Raw genomic sequence first — 23,724 nt, 5'->3', positions numbered from 1 at the left:
TTTCTCTTTAATAAACCAAATTATAAATTTTTGCATACAATGTGTAACTGAGTTTGATGCAGAGTGAGAAATTATAATTAAAACCTGTTTCTTTTATTCCATTTACGAGACTGTGGGGCTCCAAAAGAAGAATCAAATTACTTCAAGAATTTTTATTGGGACTAGAGAGTAAGAATGAAAGAAACATATATCTTTGCATGTGTTTAGTTACGTCAAAACAGTTGAAAAAAAAATCTCTAAAGAGACATAGCTATTGTGTCACACAGGAGTCCTCTACCAGTGCATACTAGGTAAGACTATTGAAGGAGATACTGAGAGTTCAGGTAATGAGACACACTGGTCCCTGTAGTACCATATCATGGCACATCAAATATTAAACTATAATTACAAGTGCAACAGTGCAACCAAGATCAAAAGGGGGAGAGACAAACTATTTAACCTGGCAATTCAATAGCCAGTGACAATGGGGAGAGGTCCAAATGGTTAGAATGGGGAAAGCGTTGTTTGAGATGACGAGCCCTTGGGAGAGGGCAGGGTAATGTTTTATTTTATTATTATTTTTTTAATTTTTAATTTCTGCTTTTGATTGTATTGAGGTTATAGATTTGGCTTGGCAAAAATGAATGCCCCTGGTGGGGGTCTTTAAAATATGCTTTTACATTTTTAGAACAGATTCAGATCCACAGGAATTGACCAGAGATTGTAGAGTTATACCTCACACTCTTAGTTTTTGTGCCTGGTCCTTTTCTTCCTATCTCAGTACCCCCTCTGGAATTCCCTATCCTATGTAGCTGTCATGTGACATTTGACATTTTTCAGACTTTGCCCACTGTCGATGACCTCGACACATTTGAGGAAGACTGATTCAGTGTTCTGTAGGTTGTCTTTTGACTAATGTCTTCCTGATATTTTCTCTGAGATTTTAAGCTTCTCCAAGGAGGAGTAGAGAAAGTTTTGTCCTCATCCCATCAAATCAAGGACGCCTTCCATCAACAAGATTATCTGTGTTGATACAAACTTTGATCCTCTGGCTTGAATCGTCTTTGATAATTTCTTCACTGTGAGGTTGTTTTCTATTTCTTTCTTCCATATGGTACCATGCAAGGCAGTAGTTATGCTCTGTACACAAGAGGAGAGGAAACAAGCATCATGAGTCAAGATGGGGGTCTGCAGAAGGTGTTTGAAATCACAAATGTTATCGGAGCACATCAAAGTCGTCTGTTTTTGGTTTTATTCAGCACCATGCTGTTCCTCAAATTTGTCCTTTGGAGTTCTTTGGTTGACTCTATCTTCCCTCTTACCCTCCCATCATGGTCTCTGTGTTTGCTTTCTGCCATTGTAAGACACCCCAGAATTATCTGGTGTATTCCCATCTCCAACTCTAGGAACAGAATTTCTCTAGTGTCTACTTCTTCTTTTAGGAAAATAATAGAAATCAAGGCCCAGCTTTTAACTTGCTACTGCTTCATGGGTGTCATTGGTTCTAGGTCTTCTGAGCAGACAGAGAAAGGAAAATGTATATTTGCCCAGTAACCATGTAATACCCCATCTGTAAATATTGGTCCACATGTCCACATCGATTTATGGCAAACTAAGCATAAGTTGTTGTGGATGGCTCCGACTTGAGTCCATTACCACATGATCATTCTAGTTGCTTCTCCATGTTTGTAAATGGCCACTCCAACAGTGTAAAACCTGGCTTCTGCCATCTGTTATCCATTTACTTAATTGCTCAATTACAATATATACACAGAGCAGTTTCAAAATCATCCCAGCTGTTGCCCCTGTCCGGTTTTCTGATCCAGAGGACATACATTTGATGGTGGTCAGAGTAAAATCTCTAACTGATTGCTTCCCTTCTTGTCTTCCTTTCCCTCATCCATCTGTCCATGTTCATCTACCTATCCCCCACCGTATCCATATCTTATTTATATATCTATTGAATATCCTTATAAAGCTAAGAGAGGCATAGGAATTATTACACCAGAGTTGCTAGTGATAGATTTGAATAAATGAACTAGTACTTTTCATTACAGTATACTTTTAACTGCTTTCTATTAATCAACATATAAAATTGACTGAGTTTCCATTTCCTCTGAAAATATACTGGGATGATGATGATGATGATGATGATGATGATGATGATAGTGGTGGTGGTGATGATGATTGGCATGCCTAAGCCTTTTAGCAAGCTCTCTATATTTTATTATAACCATGTATGTCTTTCCCAGCATTTGATTTTGTACAAAATAAGAAACATTTGTAAATTTCTAAACTGGGATAACAGTTTTTCACTTACTTATGTTAATTATAAATTATGTGAGCCAATGAAGATTTTTGGTAAAATCAGGACTCACGATGAATACCTAGAAGCTGTCAAGAATGTAAAGATGGCAATTGAGTTTGGGTGATCCAGATGGTTGTAAAATATTGAGTTCATGCTTTAAAAATAAGAAGGGTTCTAGAACTACAATGTTTCATAAAAATGTTTAAGTTTTCACACAAATCTTAAGGGACTCATGTAGGAAAATTAAGGTGACAGATTTATGAATAGTGGCCACTTGTGAAGACGGTGTACAAATTTAATTTGCGGTGCACCCAGGGCAGATGGAAAACATCTGGAACACACTAAGATTCAAAATTGGTGGAGGTTTATAAACATATATGTATCCCACATTGGAGGCTGGAGAGAGGGCTCAGCACTTGAGAGCACTTGACTGTTCTTGTTATAGGTTCCGTAGTCTCTCATGTCACCTCCAAGAGATTCGGCACCCTCTTTTGTCCCCCAACCCAACGGCAACACCAGGCCAGCAAGGGTGCACATACACATATGTAGGCAAACAGTCATCCACACAAAAAACAAATCTTAAAAAAAAAAAAAAAGCCCTCCCACTTTGGCTGATCTCAATTTATTTACCAACTGCTTATCCCAGTGGATCTGAGAAAAGAGTTTCTACTGTGGTTTGGCTCTTGAGCACTAAAATGAGTTTCCCAGACTTCTGTGGTTTGGTTTGACAGTCAAGTCATGGCTAGCAATTTGTCTCCAAAAATGTAAGGAACAGTTGTGAAAAGTTGTGTCAATGCCTATGACAGCACTCAAATGTATGAGATTTGATGAAAATCTACCCTCTAACTTTCATATCAGTGCCCAGGAAGCAGGAATTCTAATGGTATAGGGCACATCACAGCTGACTAAGAGTGAGGCATGGGGCCTGTTTCTTCTGAGTTTCTTCTTGCCAGGTCACTGTTACCTAAGTATGGTCTTCAAATAAAATTACTAGTTTGCTCAAAGATTATTCTGAACCAGTGTATTTTATTGTAGGGTCGTTGATTGCTCGGTGTACTGATTCTGTAGTTCTGAAGTGGCCATGGCTCACCTTCATTCAGATCAGATAATGTACTCTCCAGTTTCCTACACCAACACACACACACACACACACACACACACACACACACACACACACACACACGGGTAAACCACATATCCCCATTTTTCATGAGCGAATAGCGTTCTATGCATTTTTAGGGACTGATGTAGAGATTAGCGTGTTTCTCTAGTCAGTTGTAATGATAGAGCCTTACTAGGTTGGCGTGAGGACTTTCCAGTAAGTCTTTCCTGAATTGCCTTCCTTTCACAGCATCCGAAGGTATACTTCAAAGCTCAGCAAAGCAGATTGTAATTGAGCCTCTTGGAAGAAATCTCTAAGGAGGCATGTTCCCTCCTTATGAGGGTGTGGAGGAGGGCAACCAGTTATAATATGGAAGGATTACAGACCACACACATGCTACAGTTTCTGAGACAATGACTAGTGACCCAGCCTTCCTGTGTGAGAGGCAGTATGTCTCAGGTTTTATTCTGCCCAACTTCTAGCTAGTATGTGAAGCGCTTCTAGGAATGGCTGCATCGGACCTAAGATTACATTACAAAAGTCCCTCTCCATCCTTAACTTCCAAGAACCTTTCAACAGAAAACTTTTTTGAGCTCAAGTGGTTCCTTGTGGCAGTGTGTCCTGGACTTTTTCCACCAGAGGTAATGTGCCGCCGAGTGGCCTCTGATATCTTACACGTGTCTTGCTTCTTCTTGATCTCAGGACCTCCCCTCCCACAAGGATGGGCGCTAGCAGGATCACAGTCTCTCAGTGCCTGGTTGAAGGTTCTGTAAGGGTTGTATGCAGTGCTGCTTTGTTCTACAGCAGCAGCTCTGTACTCCTCAATCTATTTCCCCTTCACTGCTTCCAGAGTCTGGGCTGTGAGGTATCTGGCTGGTACTTTGTTTCTTCCTTTAATTATGATGTTGGGCAGTTTGCTCATGGCAGGATCTGCAAATACAGAGTTTGTTTCAGTCATCAACACAGCTTTGATGAGCTGAGTTTTTTTGAGCTCTGGGTCATGTTTCTCCTCTTCAATGAGTTCAGCCACAGACTTGCAGTAATATTGGGTGTCAATTAAGGTGTCCCCAAATTCAGGAGCATAGTGGCCACACCTCACCTGGGTGAACCCTAGAAATCTCCAGATAACATGCCTCACTCCAGGGCCAGCCCAGCCCAGCACCAGCATTACACTGCCTTCAGTGCAGGGGCAGGTATCTTGGGCAGCTACAGGAATCTTAAAGGACTGCCTACTGAGGGTATTTTACAGGAAGAAGTGTGTAAAAACAATGGAACTTTCGATATCTGACACAGGATGAGACCTTTATAAGGAAACACTCTTCGAATCAATTGGGACACATCTACAATACATATATTATAGATTGCATGGAATATAATCTAACATAAGGAAAACCTGTTTGAGGTGAGGAAAAAAGAGCTGTTATTTATTCAATTATGCCACGTCTAGCAGGTGACCTCATAGACATGCCTAAGTTTCCCTAACCTCAGTTTCTATTTGAATTTTCTAGTCTATCAAATGTTTTGTGAGACATGTTCTCATGACATATATGGAAAAGGTTATATATTACTCATCCTGCTTGTGGTTCTCCACTCAGATCAGAAAGCAAAGGGAACTAGCGTTTGTCTGTGGGGCAAAGGTCAGGCTTTGCATTTCACAGCCTTGCTAAGAACTCACAGCCAGCTGTGGTATTCCTGTTATTCTGGTCAAACCGATGATAAGGCTGATGATAAGGCTGATGGTGGAATGTCGTTTAGCTAGGTACACCAGCAGATTGTCAGGTTCCCAGTGTGATCATGACCTTTAGCAGAGCAGGCACTTAGTAACAATTACAGGAGATTGTCTGGAGTGGGGGAAAGTAGAGGAAAGAACAAGAATGTGCATTTAGTTCTCTTTCCTTTTTTTCCCCCCAAACCCACTTTAGGAGAGAAAAACACAGTTTCTAATATTAAATAGGTAATCCCCAACCTTCTTCTTCTCCTGTAGACAAAATTTTGGAGTTTTCTTAAATACTTGTGATTATTACCACTTGACTAAGATTTGACTTTTAAAAGAACATGTATTTGGAAAATGTCTTCTGATCAATTAGAAAGCATTATGACATAGACAGCTATCGCTTCAGTGTAACAGACCATAACCCATGTAGGTTAGAGCTTTTTTGCTTGGGAAGCTCAAATAATAAAAGCTTAATTTTTTGACTGATATGAACATTGGATAATAACCATTTGAACATTTTCCTTATATATTTATTGACCAATTATTTTAAATAGACTTATCCTGTTTTGTTGTTGTTGTTGTTTTATAGGTTAGAAGGAAGCAATGACTTTCTGAAGGATAATTATTTAGTATGAGATAAAGTTTTTATTTGTCTGCTTAATTATTTATACAAGTGTTTCTATATTAGGTTAATTTAATTCTATATTAGGAACTTTAGTGAGTATATTACTTTGTATGTGCTAATGATTTTATTCATTTTGATAATGTCTTGTTATGCTTTCTAAGGCAAGGTAAGCTTTATGTCTTTGCATAATTATCTGTTCATCTGCCTAGATGATCCAACTATGGAAAAAGAAGGTATAGGTTGAGATTGTTTTCTGCTGATAGTGCATCAAGTAGACAACTCTAAGATTTGACTTCTTCTTTGTATGAGGGTAACTTATCATTGTGATGAAGGGTATCACTTCTATTCCATGTCTATATACACATACGTGTACAAACTTGCTGAAGAGGGATTTCAGTTGTCTTACGTAGTCTCTCTAGCTAAGGTAGGACATGGCTTGCTAACTGCCCTTTGTAAGGCTGTTAGAAATTATCAGCATTAAGGACTCATCTGTGCTTTGAGTCATAATTTCACCTAGGCTAAGGACTTCGGGGACTTGGGTTTTGGTAAGAAAATGTAAACAATCTTATGATTATTAGGTCTTTAGAGGGATTCTACCGAACACTGAAGAAAACTGACAAATTTTTTACCTATAGTTGTGTTGAGTTTCTAAAATGTATTGTCAAATAAAAAGGCACAATGCCGACAGTTCATTTCAGATTGATGAGGCCTTATATTATCACAATCCCCAAAACTGGTTGGATCATGGTCCAGTGGGTCTCTAATTTGGAGTGTTATATAAATATGGTTCTGTAATGTCCATTTGATGGTGTTGATAATAATTGCTGGTGGAGCATGAAGTTTCTCCATTGCTATTTGCAGCTTATTCTGGACTCTGTGGTTAAAGTCATTGTGTTCCCAAAGTCATGTTCCAGCATATGTATTTTTGAGTTTTATTTGACCATTTTGAGGACTACAAGAGTCACTAGGCTTCTGGGTAGGTATCTAGAAATAAAAATTGCTTTCTGTTCTTGCTATGTCATTTTTCCTCTTTTGCTCATAAATTTTTCTATGTGAGGATTTTTTTGCAGCAGATTTTTAATCTTAAAGTGCTCTGGTTCCTTTTCTATCTTGGAGTTAACAGTGACAGTGATCTTCCAAGGTCCCTGTGAAGATTAATTCCACAAATGATTGCAAGATGAGTCTGTTGCAAAATAAATGCCACCCACTAAGGCCATAAGTTAGCTAATAGGCTATAGAAAAAGCCCAAATGTACTCTTTTTATGGAGGATAGCTTTAAGTAACAAATGCAGTATGTTGTAATTCTGGAGGACAGAATATTAAAATCAAGATGTTGGCAGAGCCATATTCCCTCAGAAGTATTCAAGATAAACCCCTTCTGACCTCTCCATAGTATTTCATAGTTCCAGGCATATATGTGTTGGTCACAGCCCAACTCTAACCTCTGACTTGGGTGAGATAATGGTTATGTTTCTTGGAGTCTGCTCTCTTTAGAAGCACACTGAATCCATTAGATTTATGGTTCACCTCCTTGTGTTATATCTCATCTAAACTTAACCAATACTGTCACTAGACTATTTCTAGATAGTGTTACTATCTGAGTTGGGGTTTTATTGCTGTGAAGAAGCACCATAACCAAGGGTATTGTTATAAAGGCAAACATTTGGTTTGGGCTGGGTTACAGTTTCAGCAAATCAGCCCATTATCACCATGATAGGAAGCATGGTATTGTACAGGCAAACTTGATGCTGGGGGAGCCACAAGTTCTATGTCTTGACCTAAAGGTAGCCAGAGGAAGAATGGAATTCCACACCGAGTGGTGCTTGACCATAGCTATCTCAAAGTCTACCCTCCACAGAGACATACTTCTGCCAATGAGACCACACCTCCTGCAAAAAGGATACACATCCTAATGTGACACTCCCTGTGGCCAAGCATTCAAACACATGAATCTATGAGGCCAATCCCACTCAAACCACTACTGTTCCATTCTGGATTGTAGGGGATTGGGACTGACTTCCACATAGATCTTAGGAGGATATGATTCAGTACATAACAAGGGAATACTTTATTATGTTATTTGATTTTTAGAATATTCTCTACTAACTTTAAACTTACTCATATGAGGATTATATTTTGTATTCTTACTTTTAAAAATACCCTCAACAATAGCTAGTCCCAAACCCTAGTATCAGGTAATAAATATCAACCTCTGAAAGGTCCATTAATTTTTAGAGGCCACAAATGCACCATTGAGTGAACTGGCTCGCTGGGCTTTCTGAATGATGTCCTAGAAGAGCTAACAGTTTTTTCTAAAAGGGGAAAACAGTTCAATTGTATCTCACCAGTATTTTAAGACCCATTAACTTCTACATAATGAACAGGTTTCTGTGACAGGTAGCTTTCAGAAATGTATTATTTCTTAGTCTTTTCCCAAAGTGATTGTTGCAACCCTGTTATTGAGTTGTTTATTTGATTTCCATCAAAGAGCATAATTTAAGCAAATGTTACCCCAAACCTGTCAGTTTCTCATATTTTTTGTTATCCAATTAAGGGTCTACTGATTGTAAAAAGTCAGTTATATATTTAAAGAGTTTAACAAAAGAGTTAAATGAAAAGCTTACCATCACTGCATGTGCAAAAGGGTATTGTGTTTTTTTTTTTTTAAATTTTTTTGTTTTGTTTTTTATTTTGTCAGTGTATACAGCAAAAAGAATCGCTAATGGTTAAACACCTCAATGATTGTAAGAACAAGAAGGAGAAAGAAAAGAGACTGTTCTTCAAGTGGAAGGAAGGTTCAGACTATCTTGTTTGTACAATTTTAAAAGCTGAGAAAATGTCAGTTGCTTGTGAGCTGTTGCAATGACATAAAAATCCTCATCTATTTATTTGGTGTTTGTGTTTGTGTGTGTGTGTGTGTGTGTGTGTGTGTGTGTGTGTGTTTATGTCATGGTACATGTGTAGGGATCAAAAGACAATTTGCAGTAATAGTTCTCCCTCTTCAGGGGTCCTAGAGATCAAGCTCAGGCCATCAGGCCTGGTGGCAAGTACCTCTATGAGGCTAACCATTTTTCCAGCCTATCTTTTGTAATTTTTAAAGCTGAAGTACTAGACTTGTACTACAGTCTGCTTGCCTGTTCAGGTAAGTGTATGGCAGTTATAATTTTCTCTCTCTTCTCTTGTGATGTAGGAGATTCTTCTCACATATTCCGAGTTCTTTGGGATGACAGCTCTGTTGACTAATGCTTGTGAAGTTCCCTCATTTTGTTGTTGGCCTTGCCTTCATTTGCTTTGCTCTCTGAGTTTCCTCCCAAGTGTGGAATCATTTGGTTGGTAATGAACATGTGCCTGGATTCCTGGGTGCAATTTTACTAGTGATCTACATCACAGAGATCTTGTGCCAAGTACCTCAGGTGTAATGTGGTGCACCCAGTTGCACTCTAGTTGGAGACTAGTCTCACTTTGGAGTCTTCTATATTAAAACACTGATAATCCTCAATTCTGGTATAGGATTGACTGTAAAACTCGCTAAATGTTAGGGAACCCAACCCCTGGATGACTGCTTCAAGGACCTAGTATTGTCACCTGTCTGTAGAAAGTTTTGCCTAAGGCCCTCCATTATTCTGGGAAGTGCTTATTTTATTTTATTTTATTTTATTTTATTTTAGTCTCTTCCAGTCATACCTGATCTTGGTAAGATTTCTTCCCCCTGCTTTTGGCCAGACTGCCGTGCTTTACATCATTAACCCTAAACTCTGGGGAACTGATCCCCTGACAGCATCTTTGATATTAGATTAGATTCCTTCCAGGCTGCATTTAATTGACTGTGCTCCTAGCGGAGATAGCAGACCTGATTCCCTCTCTCTACTTTGCTTGGCCACTCTTCTTAGTAGCTGCTTGCAAATTCACTGTGCCTCAATGAGGGAGGATGTGCAGAAGATAAAACAAATGCCTATGATTCCGAATTCACTTTTTTCCTTCTAATAACGTGTCTACTGCTACACCTGTCAGTGAGCTCCTTTCTTCTTTGTGAATCTTCTTCTGTCATAGGAATGGGGCTGCTTTTCTCTCCTGCCCTTCATGCTCTACCTTGCCTATTTTTTGAAAATGAAAGGAAAGAAAGCAATGGTAATTAAAATATAACTTCTTTTTCCCTCAATCAAATGCTTCTACTTCTATTTTTAACCTTTTGCCAGATCTAATTTTTTTTAGATAACTTTCACATTCTGAACATTTTTTTGTTGTTGATTTTTTTTTTGTCTTGTAGAGATTAAATAAATTAAACCACTCTGGTTTCCTTCAAATATAAAGAGATGCTTGTTCAATCTCCAAAGTTGAAACATGGATAAAAATGGAAGCAGCTTCTCAGAATGAATCTTTTTTCCATCTACAAAAAAAAGAGGAATATTTATTTTGGTCTGTAAGCTAATTATTTTTATTTTATCAGCAATATCATTCTGCTTATATTAATAATGAAAGTTTGGGCAGTGAGACCCATTTCTATTCCTTCTCTACCTCAGAGCAGAAAGCTTTTGAGCCAAGACTCGAGTCCAGTTTGAACTAGGGGCTTTGTAATTGGTAGAGATATTTAAAGTCTAGCCAAGTCGGAAATCCTTCTTCTATGTTCCTTTCTTCTCTCCAACTTATTTTGGGTTATTATGTATGCTCTGTAGAGTCATAGGCTCCAAATATTTCCTTGTCTCTTCCTTTGACCCTCCTTCTCCTGATGTATCTTCTCCCGAGAAGGCAGCTCATGGTAAGGTCCACATGTAGGTGGAGTTGGGCTTTGCTATTTACTGCTGGGGTGGACCTGGTGACACGGTCTTGTCTAAAAAGCAGGGAGGGTACTGATTGCTGTGTCTGGTAATTTGGGAAGGGTTATAAAACATTCCAGTATTCTTTATGACACATTATAATTAGAGGAGAGGCACAAAAGAGGACTATGGTCAAACTAATTGAAGTTGGGAGAAAAAGAGATCCCTTAAACTAATTAAAGTTCAGACAGAGTTAGAAACTGTTGAAAAATTTACAAAATTTCAATGTCCTACCCAAAATTTCAATGTCCTACTCTCCACTAGAGAGTAGAGAGATGAGGTTCTAAAGATCATGCCAGTGCAGAATCAAACTTGGGCTGGCCAGTGGGCCAGCTTCAAGGGTTTGGTTGCTATTGGAGTGTAATGGTCATGTTTGTCTTGTTAAGTGCTCCAAGGAGGTTGCCTCTGCCATCTAATGGATTATCACTTTAGCCAAGCTTCCCATTATCCCTATGTGCAGAGGCTACTGGGGGAAGAAGACTGGCAAGCCCTACACAGTCCATGTAAGGTGATAGGCCACTGTGACTTTGTGTGGGTAGATCTCATCCCTGCCTCCATAGGTACTGGCATTGCCTCTGTTTCTGTGCCCAAGAAGTGGCTGCTGTGGATGGTATTGATGATTGCTACACATGAGCCAGAGGCTGCACTGCCACCTTGGGTGACTTTGCCAAGACTACCCTTGATAGCTTTGATGTCACTTCTAAGTCCTGCAGTGACCTGACCCCTGACCTCTGGAAAAAAAACTGTGTTGCCCAGGAATTTACTGAACATTTTGTGAAAACCCATATCAGAGTCTCTGTTCAAAGGAGCCAGGTTCCAGCTTTTGCTACTAAATAAAGGTTTTTATACAAGAAAAATAAATGGAATTGTCTGTTTTTGTTTATTTGTTTGTTTTAAGACATGGCTTCGGATGGACTTTCACTCACATCCATTGACAATGCAAGAAAAGGTAAAAAAAATTCTGGAGATGGATTCCACTGTTTTTGTTTTGTTGTTTGTTTTGTTGTTGTTTGTTTCTGGTTTTGCTTTTCTTCCTTTTTCATTCCGAGACACCAAATAAATGCTATTGCTCCCTCTTTTTCCTTGAGTTCTTGAGCTTAAAAGCTATTTGATTTTACCAAACCATTTGCATGAGCAAAGGAACATAAGTAGAACTGGAAATGGTTGGTAGTAAGTCCTTCCAGTTACTCTGTGGCTTCTACCATGCCTGGTAACTGTGAGCATTAGACGTTGATTGTATTAAGGTGCACCATTTTGGAACATTTTAGGGGACTGTTTTTCTCTATTCATATTCTTGTTCCAAATCTCAAATGATTATTATCATTCTTCTGAAACTGAAAGTTATCACTGGTTGTCTTTATCTCCCTTGTCTTCATCTGTGGCTATGTGAATAATTCCCTAAAGCAATAGCATTGAATTCTCTCTCTGACATGTGGACAATGGGAATGATCCACTGAGAACTGATAGTCTTTAATTAGCTCCCAACAAATATCCTTTTGTTACAGTCTATCTTATTTCCTTGTCATGCTACTAGGGCAAAAACACTTCACAAAAGCAACTTAACGAAGGAGGGGTTTATTTTATTATTATTATTATTATTATTATTATTATTATTATTATTATTATTTATCTTTCAGTTAAGGACCATTATGGCAGCGTGTCCAGGCAGCAGGGGCATGAAGCGCCTGCTTACATTCAGCCCACACTCAGAAGAAGAGAGCTATTAATTTTTGCACACTAGTGCTCAATGTGCTTTCTCATTCTTATTTGGCCTAGGAAAGGGTGTCACAGTGAGGGGCTTTTGCTCTTCAACTAAGGAAATCAAGATGATTTCACACAAACATATCAAGCAGACCATCTTCCAGGCAGTTTGTCGACTTAAAAATTAAGAACAACAATCACAAGCTTTTTAAATTTTTTTCCAGTTTCTAATTTTCCATGATGTTGAAAAACTTAAGTAACTCAAATAAAATTATACAATCTCATATTTTAAATCCTTTCCCTAGTTAATAAAATAATTTTTTTCAATTTTTTATTAGATATTTTCTTCATTTACATTTCAAATGCTATCCCGAAAGTCCCCTATACCCTCCCCCCCGCCCTACTCCCCTACCTACCCACTCCTACTTCTTGGCCCTGGTGTTCCCCTGCACTGGGCCATATAAAGTTTACAAGACCAAGGGGCCTTTCTTCCCAATGATGGACAACTAAGCCATCTTCTGCTACATATGCAGCTAGAGACATGAGCTCTGGGGGTACTGGTTAGTTCATACTGTTATTCCACCTATAGGGTTGCAGACCCCTTCAGCTCCTTGGGTACTTTCTCTAGCTCCTCCATTGGGGGCCCTGTGTTCCATCCAATAGATGCTGTGAGTATCCACTTCTGTATTTGCCAGGCACTGGCATAGCCTCATACAATACAGCTATATCAGGGTCCCTTCAGCAAAATCTTGCTGGCATGTGCTATAGTGTCTGTGTTAGGTGGCTGATTATGGGATGGATCCCCGGGTGGGGTAGTCTCTGGATGGTCTATCCTTTCATCTTAGCTACAAACTTTGCCTCTGTAACTCCTTCCATGGGTATTTTGTTCCCTATTCTAAGGATGAATGAAGTATCCACACGTTGGTCTTCCTTCTTCTTGATTTTCTTGTGTTTTGCAAAATGTATCTTGGGTATTCTAAGTTTCTGGGCTAATATCCACTTATCAGTGAGTGCATATCAAGTGACTTCCTTTTGTGATTGGGTTACCTCACTCAGGATGATATCCTCCAGATACATCCATTTGCCCAGAATTTCATAAATTCATAGCTGAGTAGTACTCCGTTGTGTAAATGTACCACATTTTCTGGATCCATTCCTCTGTTGAGGGACATTGTGGTTTTTCCCAGCTTCTGGCTATTATAAATAAGGCTGCTATGAACATAGTGGAGCATGGATCCTTATTACCAGTTGGAACATCTTCTGGTTATATGTCTAAGAGAGGTATTGCTGGATCTTCTGATAGTACTATGTCCAATTTTCTAAGGAACTGCCAAACTGATTTCCAGCTGGTTTTACAAACTTGCAATCCCACCAGCAATGAAGGAGTGTTCTTCTTTCTCCACTTCCTTGCCAGCATCTGGTGTCACCTAAATTTTTGATCTTAGCCATTCTGACTGTTGTGAGGTGGAATTTCAGGGTTGTTTTGATTTGCATTTCCCTGATGATTAAGGATGTTGAAAATTTTTTTCAAGTGCTTCTTAGCCCTTCGGTATTCCTCAGTTGAGAATTCAATAATATAAAATTTAAGAATAAACACCTTAAATCTTTATATTTTTAGAAAATTTTGTTATTTATTTAAATAGATTTATATTATTCTTGTTATTTGCCAAGAATTATATTAACAATGAGAAGAAACATTTTCTCTGCGTTAATGAAGTATTTCTATCAGTGCTAAAATTAGAAAGTAAATGAGAAAGGAAATAATATACTCTTGACAAGAACAAATATTGGCCATAAAGTTGTATAGAACAATAAAGTTTATTAAAAAGCAGAAAATAATATTTGACCATAAACCTAAAAGAAATTAAGTATCGCTTTATGTAAAAGCTCCAGGTTTGTAGGAAGTAGAATGTATAATACCAAGGTGGTAAAGAATTTACTGTGTTCATATCAGAACCAGGAAGGCCAGGTTTTGCAATGCAGTGAGTGAGGGATTTGGTGGTCAGAAAAAGCCTGGAGTCAAACTGAATATGGGTCTGAGGGCCATGGTAATAAATGAGTCCCCCCCCCCCAAATCTTTGGAGGTCCCTGTTCATTCCTTTAATAACTCCTCTGTGGAACTTTCCAGCAGAATGCAAGCCATTACTGCCTTGATCATGCTAGGCTTTTCGTATGATGCTGTGTTTCTTTGCTTAGAAGACAAAACATTTCCATATTTTAAACTAAGTTTGGAGAGTGACACACAATTATCAATGTCTTAGGATAGAGTGATGTCTTCTTTGATGCTATTTTTGTTGCACAGTAATGAATAAAATAGTGGGATATTTTCAACGGATGCTTTCATGACTCAGTGAAGTACGGTAGGTCCCAGGCTCCAAATGGGTGTCTTTCCAGTATCCCCAGTGTCATAATGAGCGGGTGAAAAAGAACCAGGGAGGTGTTAATCAGGATTAAGGTGATACCTTATGGTGAGCATGGAGGTCTCTCACCCATATGTACTTGGGAATTGTTCCTTCTTCTATGTCTGTACTTACAGTGCTGGAATAGTTTTTGTGTTTAGAAAGCTAATTAAGCCTTTTTTTTTTTTTTTTTTGGTTTTTCGAGACAGGGTTTCTCTGTATAGCCCTGGCTGTCCTGGAACTCACTTTGTAGACCAGACTGGTCTTGAACTCAGAAATTCTCCTGCCTCTGCCTCCCAAGTGCTGGGATTAAAGGCGTGCACCACTACCGCCCTGCCTTAATTACGCCTCAAATAAATCTACTTTCACTTTAGTTTGAACTAAGTGGCTGATCTAAGCCAATCATGATGGAGATTTGGCATACTTTCTTAGTAGTTATGAAACTTTAATGATTCTCAAATTCTTAAAACAATAGGTAGGTATGGTGGTTTGAATATGATACAGCCTGAATAGGCTCTTGTATTGTAACACTTGGTTCCCAGTTGGTGACAATGTTTAGAAAAGTTGTAGAACCTTTAGAGGGTGGAGATGCAGAGGAGAAAGTGGACCACAGCGGCAGGGTTTGAGGTTTTATAACCCAGCCCCCTTTTCTGTTCAGTCTTTGACTCCTGACTGTATATATGATCAGCTGCACCTACAATGCTATGATCACCATGATGAGCTGAATCCCTTCCACGATGAGCTAGAACAAACCCCTCTTCTGTTAAATTGCTTCTTATTCAGGTATATGTTCACTGCCAAGAGAAAACCTACTAACATGATGGGCTTCCTGCTTTTCCAAAACGGACCTACTGAGATACCCTGTGTACATAATCCTTTTTTCCTGTTCGGTGGATCTGAGCATCTTGAGTGTAGGAACAATATCATTTATTTCTATGTTTTTAGTGATTGCTCTGGAGCATTTTGCTCACAGTAGATATTCAACAGGAACTCAATAGTTATTCACCTGGGTGAAAAGAGTCATAGTTCATAAATTCAAGTAGTTCATGGCTTAAGGAGGAAGGTATTTCTTAATGTATGGAAAAGGTTTCTAATTTATTTGGGTCAAAGATGTATGCATGATTCACACACAATGACAAACTGGCTTTCTTTATGATATTTTGAAGTAATTTATATCTTTTTTTTTCAATTCCTATTTTGGTTGGTTAACAGAAAATATTTAAACTCTTTCAGGCTTAAAATTATCTCCTTGGAGTTAGAGAGATGGTTTAGTGGTAAAGAGTGCTTACTGATTGCCCAGAGAACCTGAGCTTGGTTTCTAGCATTCCAGTGACTTACACTATCTTGGAACTCATGCTCTCGGAGGTTCAAATCCCCATTCTGGTTCCTATATGTGCTTACATACTCATGTCATTCACTCACATACATACATAAGAGGAAAAAGAATAAAAAGTTAAAAATTATCTTCTTTTAGTAAATATTCTATTGGTTCAAAGTTAAGCAACTTCTCTAATGTTTTCTCCTTTTTCTGATTTCCCCCTCTTCCCCACCTGTATCCTCCACCTGTGTCCCTCATTTCTCCTCTCTCTTTCTCTGTCTTTCCCTTCATATTGTTGTTCCACCTACAGGGTTGCAGCCCCCTTCAGCTCTTTGGGTACTTTCTCTAGCTCCTCTATTGGGGTCCCTGTGTTCCATCCAATAGCTGACTGTGAGCATCCACTTCTGTGTTTGTCAGGCACTGGCATGGCCTCACAAGAGGCCACTATATCAGGGTCCCTTCAGCAGAATCTTGCTGGCATGTGCAATAGTATCTGGGTTTGGTGGCTGATGATGGGATGCATCCCCGGATGGGGTAGTCTCTGGATAGTCCATCCTTTCATCTTAGCTCTAAATGTTGTCTCTGTACCTATATCCTTTCATGGGTATTTTGTTCCTTATTCTAAGGAGGAACCTTCACTCTTTCTAAAGAAGACATAATGTGAAATGTGACCTTAGTGCATGTGATGTATTCTCTTTCCTGGGTAACTTCCAAAAGGATGTGAGTTCATGGCATCTTTCACCTGCCTAGTCTTGGATAATATCATGTTGGTTCTACATTATCCGTGTCTGAGGATGCCAAGTTCTGACAAAGAATGCCTGTGTGCATATATCATATATTCCAGCTGACATTACCCTTGGCTGTGCTCTGTAGCCAGAGGCCATCATTGATTCTCAGAGACTTCAGTCTTCAGCTTTCAAGTCTTCCCACAGAGACTCTAGCTAACAGGATCAGACAGAAGACATCCCCCTTGTGTCCTGTGTCTTGTGGATATTTGCATTTTTGATCCACAGAATCCACAAATGAAACACCCGATTATTTTGTGCTATTAGCATTTGTCATAAATGTCTATGCAATTCCTTCATTCTTCTACATCCTCTGAGAACGACATTAAGGATTTGGAATGTAGGCTTCAAACACAGAAATACAAGCCTGTGGCCACCCCAGTATACATAAAGCTAAGCTAGGAATATTGCTTGAGGTCAGTTTGAGGTCAGTCTAGGTTGAATAGGGAGTTTTTGACCAACTTCCACTATAATGTGAGAATTTAGCTTTAAAAAGGATGCTAAATAGATAGTTTCAAAAACTAGGACAATTTGTTCAAAACCATATTAGTTAATATTTATTTTAAAAAGTATGTTAGAGGAAAGCATTTATTTCTTTCAAAAGGATTTCCATTGAAGATATATATACATCATATATAATCACATTATATATACACATATATTATAAACATATATAATATATACACATATAAACATATATAGATATATAATTTAATATTAAATGTGCATATATTTTAAAACTTATATTATATTACCTACATATAATATAAGCAGCTGACTCCTAATATAATATAGTCTAAAGAATAGGTTATATTGCATAATAAACTATTCTTTTTTTAAATCACAAAATCTTTTTATTTGTTTAATTTTTTCTTTTTTAAAATTAATTAAATCTTTTACACTCCATATTTTACTCCCCCTCTCCCCATCAACCCTCCGACTGTTCCACATCCCATATCTCCTCCCCATCCCCCTGTCTCCACATGTATGTCCTCACCTCACACCCCTCCTGACTTCTAAACTCCCTGTGGCCTCCAGTCTCTTGAGGGTTACATGCATCATTTCTGAATGAACACAGACCCGGCAGTCCTCTGCTGTATGTGTGTTGGGGGTCTCATATGAGCTGGTGTATGTTGCCTTTTTGGTGGTCCAGTGTTTGAGAGATGTCGGGGACTCAGATTGAGATTGTTGGCCCTCCTACAGGGTTGCTCTTCTCCTCAGCTTCTTTAAGTCTTCCCTAATTCAACAACAGGGGTCAGCTGCTTCTGTGCATTGGTTGGGTGCAAATATCTGCATCTGACTCTTTCAGCTGCTTGTTGGTTCTTCTAGAGTGAGGTCATGCTAGGTCCCTTTGTGTGAGTGCTCCATAGCCTCACACAAAGTGATAATAGTGGTAATAGTGTCAAGCATTGGTACCTCCCCTTGACCTGGATCCCACTTTGGGCCTGTCACTGGACCTTCTTTTCCTTAGGCTCCTCTCCATTTTCATCCCTGTAATTCATGCATGTCGTTTTGGATAAATATATAACATGTATATATTTAAAAACTTAGATATATTACATACATATGTATGCATATATATATGTATATAACACACATACATTTAAAATATTATAAAGTTATATAATTGTCATATATACATATATGTATATGACAATTTTGCCTGTCTTATCCCAGAAAGAAACCTTTTTCTTTTCCTTAAATGGTTATACATGTACTCAACATAAATATACAGTTAAAAGTCAGACCTATGATACAACATGCTGCGTTACTTGATCCCTATCTAAATGTTACTTATGTGATTGGAGTTCACTGTCTCAGCAGGGTGGGAAGAGGATGTGGCCACATGAAGAGGAAAATGCATTTACTAAAATAAATAAATAAATAAATAAGTGAAATATTTGAAAATATTGTCATTAATTGCCAAAGATCATCTCAGTTGCATACAGTGAGTGATGGAGGAAAAAGGGCTTCCTGTGGGAGAGAGCAGAAGATGGTTAGAAAGGCACTATTCTGGTGTGTGGAATCAAAAAAGACCCCCATTATGTAGCTTGGCGTAAACAGCAATATTAGTATAATGGGTTGTAATAAATCGCCAGTGGTTTTTCAGATTTCCTGTCTCTGTTCTTTCAGGTCATTGAGAACAACATAAACTTTTTGTTTTTTTGTTTTGTTTTGTGTTGTGTGCACTACCCTTTTAGACCCAGATGATTCTGGCTCCCTTCCACATGGCTGCCTTTAGATTTTTTGAAATTAGCACTCAATATATTTTAATTCAATTTGGAAACTAATGGATGCCTGAACTTATTTAGCCCATCCATTCAAGCATCTTGAAGTGCAATTGTAATTGAGGCAATTTTTCTAATTACAATTTTAATTCTTCATTTTTCTTTTTCTGAAAACATTAACCTCTGCTCCATTGATGACTTGAAAACTTTAGACAACATAGGAAAGTAAATATAAATGATTTTTTTTTCCCAGATTTTTCTTGTCATGGTGGGAAAAGTGACTGTTGGATTAGGTAGATTTTAAGGACCTTCTATATAACTTGTTCTTAACCCAGACTTTATGAGCAGTCTAGATTTCGAATTGTGTTTCCTCTGAGCAGAACTAAAAAAAAAAAAAAAAAAAAAAAAACCCAAAACACCCAAAGAACATGGAGTAAAGACATAACTCGATATGGTTACCCTATCAGACAGGTGCTTCTCTTGTTTCCAAGCTCCAAGGGTGTTTAGCAGACTTCATACATTTGCATTTTAAGGACAAGCTCAGCATCTTTCAACTTCAGTAAGCTAAGTAAGTATGCTCCCTATGTGCTGTTGCTTTGCTGGTTGAAAGTCTCTTCCTACACAGTGGGAATGAGATGCTTGAAGCCAAATAGAAATCAAGACACAGCTCTTTCTACCACTCCAGCAAGGAAATGTTATTTCTCTATGTCAACGAGATGAAATGTCTGTATAGCCTTTCTTTTATTTAAGAGTACTGCTACCTCAGAAGATGGCCTAGTCGGCCATCATTGGGAAGAGAGGCCCCTTGGTCTTGCAAACTTTATATGACTCAGCACAGGGGAAGGCCAGGGCCAAGTAGTGGGAGTGGGTGGGTAGGGGAGCAGCAGCAGAGGGGAGGGGGGGTATAGGGAACTTTCGGGATAGCATTTGAAATGTAAATAAAGAAAATAATAATAATAAAAGAGTACCGCTACCTAATAGGAGTGGGTGATCTGTCCATATGCCCTTTTCTATAGTTCACTTTGACCGATTAACATAGGAATGGCTGGAGTGATGGACAAGCTTTGGATGTATTATATTTCTCATTGGCAATAGGAATTGGTCTCAACTAAAAGCTCGAGACATATGCAAAGAGCCATGCAAAGGTACTTGATACGACTTGAATACTATATATTCTGTCCTTCTGACTAATCACTGGTAATTTAAAAGGAGGAGAGATACTGCAGATCAGAAGGGGTAGAGGCAGACAAGAACAGTGTGAGATGGGGGATTAACTAGCATTAAGGAAACTGTAAGGAAACCATTTGGAAAGCAAATGGAAAGCCCACATATGCTTGCTGATCTGTGTGGGGTAACCAACTCCCTTCTGAATGATATAAGGCCCACTCCATGGCAAGCAGGCCCAAGACTTGGTGCTATAAGCCTGACCAACAACCCAGAAATGAAGAGGTAATAAGTCCATATGGGGAACATATTTTTTTTCACTGTTTTTAAAGATTTATTTTTATTTTATACCTGTGATTGTGTGTTTGTGTCTGTGTGACTATATCCTACAGAGTCCAGAAGCAGCATTAGATTGGCAGGAACTGGAGTCATGGGGGGGCTGTGAAATGCCTGATATGGGTACTAGGAACTAAATTTAGGCTCCTTAGAAGTAAAGGAAGCATCATTTAACTGAAGAATCATTTCTATGGCTTGGTAAACATATTACTGACAGCTAATTAAAATGAAATAGCAGCAAACTCCCTTCTAATTTCCTATGCTTAGACCCATAGACAAAAGCTGCTCCCACCTCAATCAGGGAAGCATTTCTTCATAATTAAGTGTGGCAAATGCAGACACTCATGGCTTCCTAATGTGCAGAAAATAAGCAATGGCTGACTGTGGGCTCAACCCTCATTCTACTAACATTGTAAGGCACAGGGAACAGTGCAGAAGACAGAGTGGGAAGTATATAGGAGCCAGAAGGTAGAATGATGGGCTACAGAATATCATTTCCTAGATTCTAACCACCTACCATATGCATCAGTTTACATCAACTGTAGTTACCTGTACCGGGCCCACACAACACAATCTCTATCAACAATCTGCCAAGCACGACAAAGCAGTTTGCAGGATACTCCTTTAGATTTAAAATATTCACCAGTGTTAGATTCTGAGAGAGGCAATCACGATCTATAGTTGTGTATTAGTGATGAACCATGGGGCACCAAAAGACCCCTCTAAATTCATGGTCACAGAGATAGCCTTGGCTCATTTTGATGGGACAAAACAAAATGAATAGATATGAATCCAAGAGAGATTTGCATGGAACTGAGGCAGATAGGCAGGGGTGGTAGGGAGGTGGGAGTGAGAATGGCCAGTATGCAAAGTGTACCTATGTGAAGTTGTAAAATAAAAATGAAAAATAAAAATATGGAATTAAAAATATTTAAATATATAAAAAGAAGGGGATATGAGCTGGGAGGGAGTTGTGGAGAGAGATGCAAGGAGAGTCTGAGAGAGAAAGTGGGTGAGTGTGGTTGAAATACATTGTTTGTATGACATTCTCAAAGAATAAATAAAAGTTATATTGGTATACAAAACAAATGCTATGTAAATGCGAGAAGAAACATCCTTGCAATAATAGAAGATGGCACAGAGAGAATACTGGATCCCAACAGCACCGAGGTATGCAGCCTTCCATGCTGGGTCCCCAGCTTGTAGCATTTTTGTGTGCTACCCCCTGTAGACCTAATTACATCACCCTTACTGTTTCTGCTCTGTACAGGTTGCATTGAATGGGGTTTTGGTGAGTTGCAACGAAAGGGTAGATGTGTGTGAATGTGTGCCTCTTTAAGTCACAAGAGACAAAGATGTCTGGCCATCTCTGTTACCTTCCCCTAGCATTTCTCTTCTTCCTATGTAAATGGCCTTGTAGAAATCTTTATAACAACATACAGAGTATAGACAATCGAGGTTACACAGAAATTTGAAAATTGAGTACCATTTTGAAGGATTGCCTAAACACTTTGGAATGACTGACATGCAAATAATACCCAAATATGCCAACATTTCAAAAATATTTTGTAGAACAGTAGTGCTATATTTTATTCTGTGAAGTGATGAGTTGCTGGCTTCAAGAATATCATAATTATGTGAGTCTGGAGAATGCGTCCAATCCTAATCTTTTTTTTTTTTTTTGTAAGTTTTACAACTTACAAAGGACCTCAGACATGCTGAAGCATCAGCCAATTTTTCATTGCATATTGGAATGGAGACCCTTGGTCCTATAAATATGGCCTGTTGACACTCTGTGAAACTAGAGATGTTCAGAAAGTATTTGAATCTGTATAGATGTGGGAAAATGGAGTTGTGAGAATTAAGGTCATCTTTGGAGAGGATGAAAATGGCTTCACAAGAGTGATAAGAGTTTGAACTTGACACCGAGGGATGAATTTACCAGTTCAAGAAATAGAAAATGTATTCTGGGAAAAGTTAGAGATGAGAAAAGGTGGAGAGAGAAAAAAAAAAATCCTAAGATGGTTCATTTGGTATTATTTATTATCCCACCATCTTGAAAGGGCATAGAAAAGAAGTAAGGGAAAGATGCAAAAGGAGTCAGGTTGAACAATGGTGGGAATCGGGTAAGAATTTGTGAGTCTGGGGCAGTGAAGAACCATTGGGCATTTTTCTACAAGGCATACATTTGAATACAATCCTGATGTAGCACTAATATTTTCGAAATGAAGATATATGAACAGAGCCATGCATTTTGTGTTCAAATTATCTTTTTTTACTGACTGGAGTTTTAAATTCCTACCTCCTTGAAATCTCTGCTGCCACCTCTAACTCCTCCTCCTTCTGGCAGGCATGGTTTGAGTATATCATGTGTATTAGAACCACGGCTAGGCACTAGAAGTCTCCGCTACTGGACATTTTCCTGTCTTAGTGAGCTCGACATTCTATGGAAACACAGTGAAACAAATAGAAGCTACCACATGAAACATGGATTAAGATAAATAGAAGGTGCCAAGACAGTGCCAAGTGGAATGACCTGCTGGAGGTTGCTGCCCTCTGTCGCTGCCTGTCTATTTTGTGAAGGGTTGAAGAGGGCTGCCTGGAGGAAGTGATATATAAAGCTAAAAGTTAAAACAGTGAGCAGGAATACTGTAACTAGAATAAAGCTAAAATGAGGTTATTCTGAGCTAAGAGAAGAGGATGTGACAAAGGATGATAACAGGAGACCTCAGCGTTCAGTCCACGCTTCAGTCAAATGTAGGAAGATAAAACTAAGGCAGTAGGTGGAGCAGTAAGGGCTCCTATCCTTTACTGTCTATTTAACTTTATCCTGAGGTTGATAGAGCATCATCAAAGTGGTTTAAGCAGGGGAAATGATGTGATTAATTTTATATTAAAAAAATCATGTCAGTATAGAATGGATAGGATCGAGTCTGGAGGCTGCAGAAGATGCTGAAATGTTCCCAGGTAGGGTGAGATGCTGGAGTCAAGGGAGAGATATGGAGAAAGCAAAGCTGAGGCTAGTTACAGAAATGAAAGGAAATGGAGGGAGAGAAATAAGGACTTCCAGCCTTTGGTTTTTACCAAGTCTATCAGTTAAGAATTTTGTGTCTTGTGTAGTTACACACTTCCTCCCACCCCATATGAACATAAGCTTCATAAGAACCAGAGACAAGCTTAATGGAAAACACAAAATGAGTGGTAAAGTGATTAAATATTTAATTTTTATTGCATTTATTTAGTGTGATTGT

This window comes from Mus pahari, chromosome 14 (genome assembly GCF_900095145.1).
Source record: "Mus pahari chromosome 14, PAHARI_EIJ_v1.1, whole genome shotgun sequence".
NCBI lineage: Eukaryota > Metazoa > Chordata > Mammalia > Rodentia > Muridae > Mus > Mus pahari.
Note: the sequence above shows the minus strand (reverse complement) of the source record.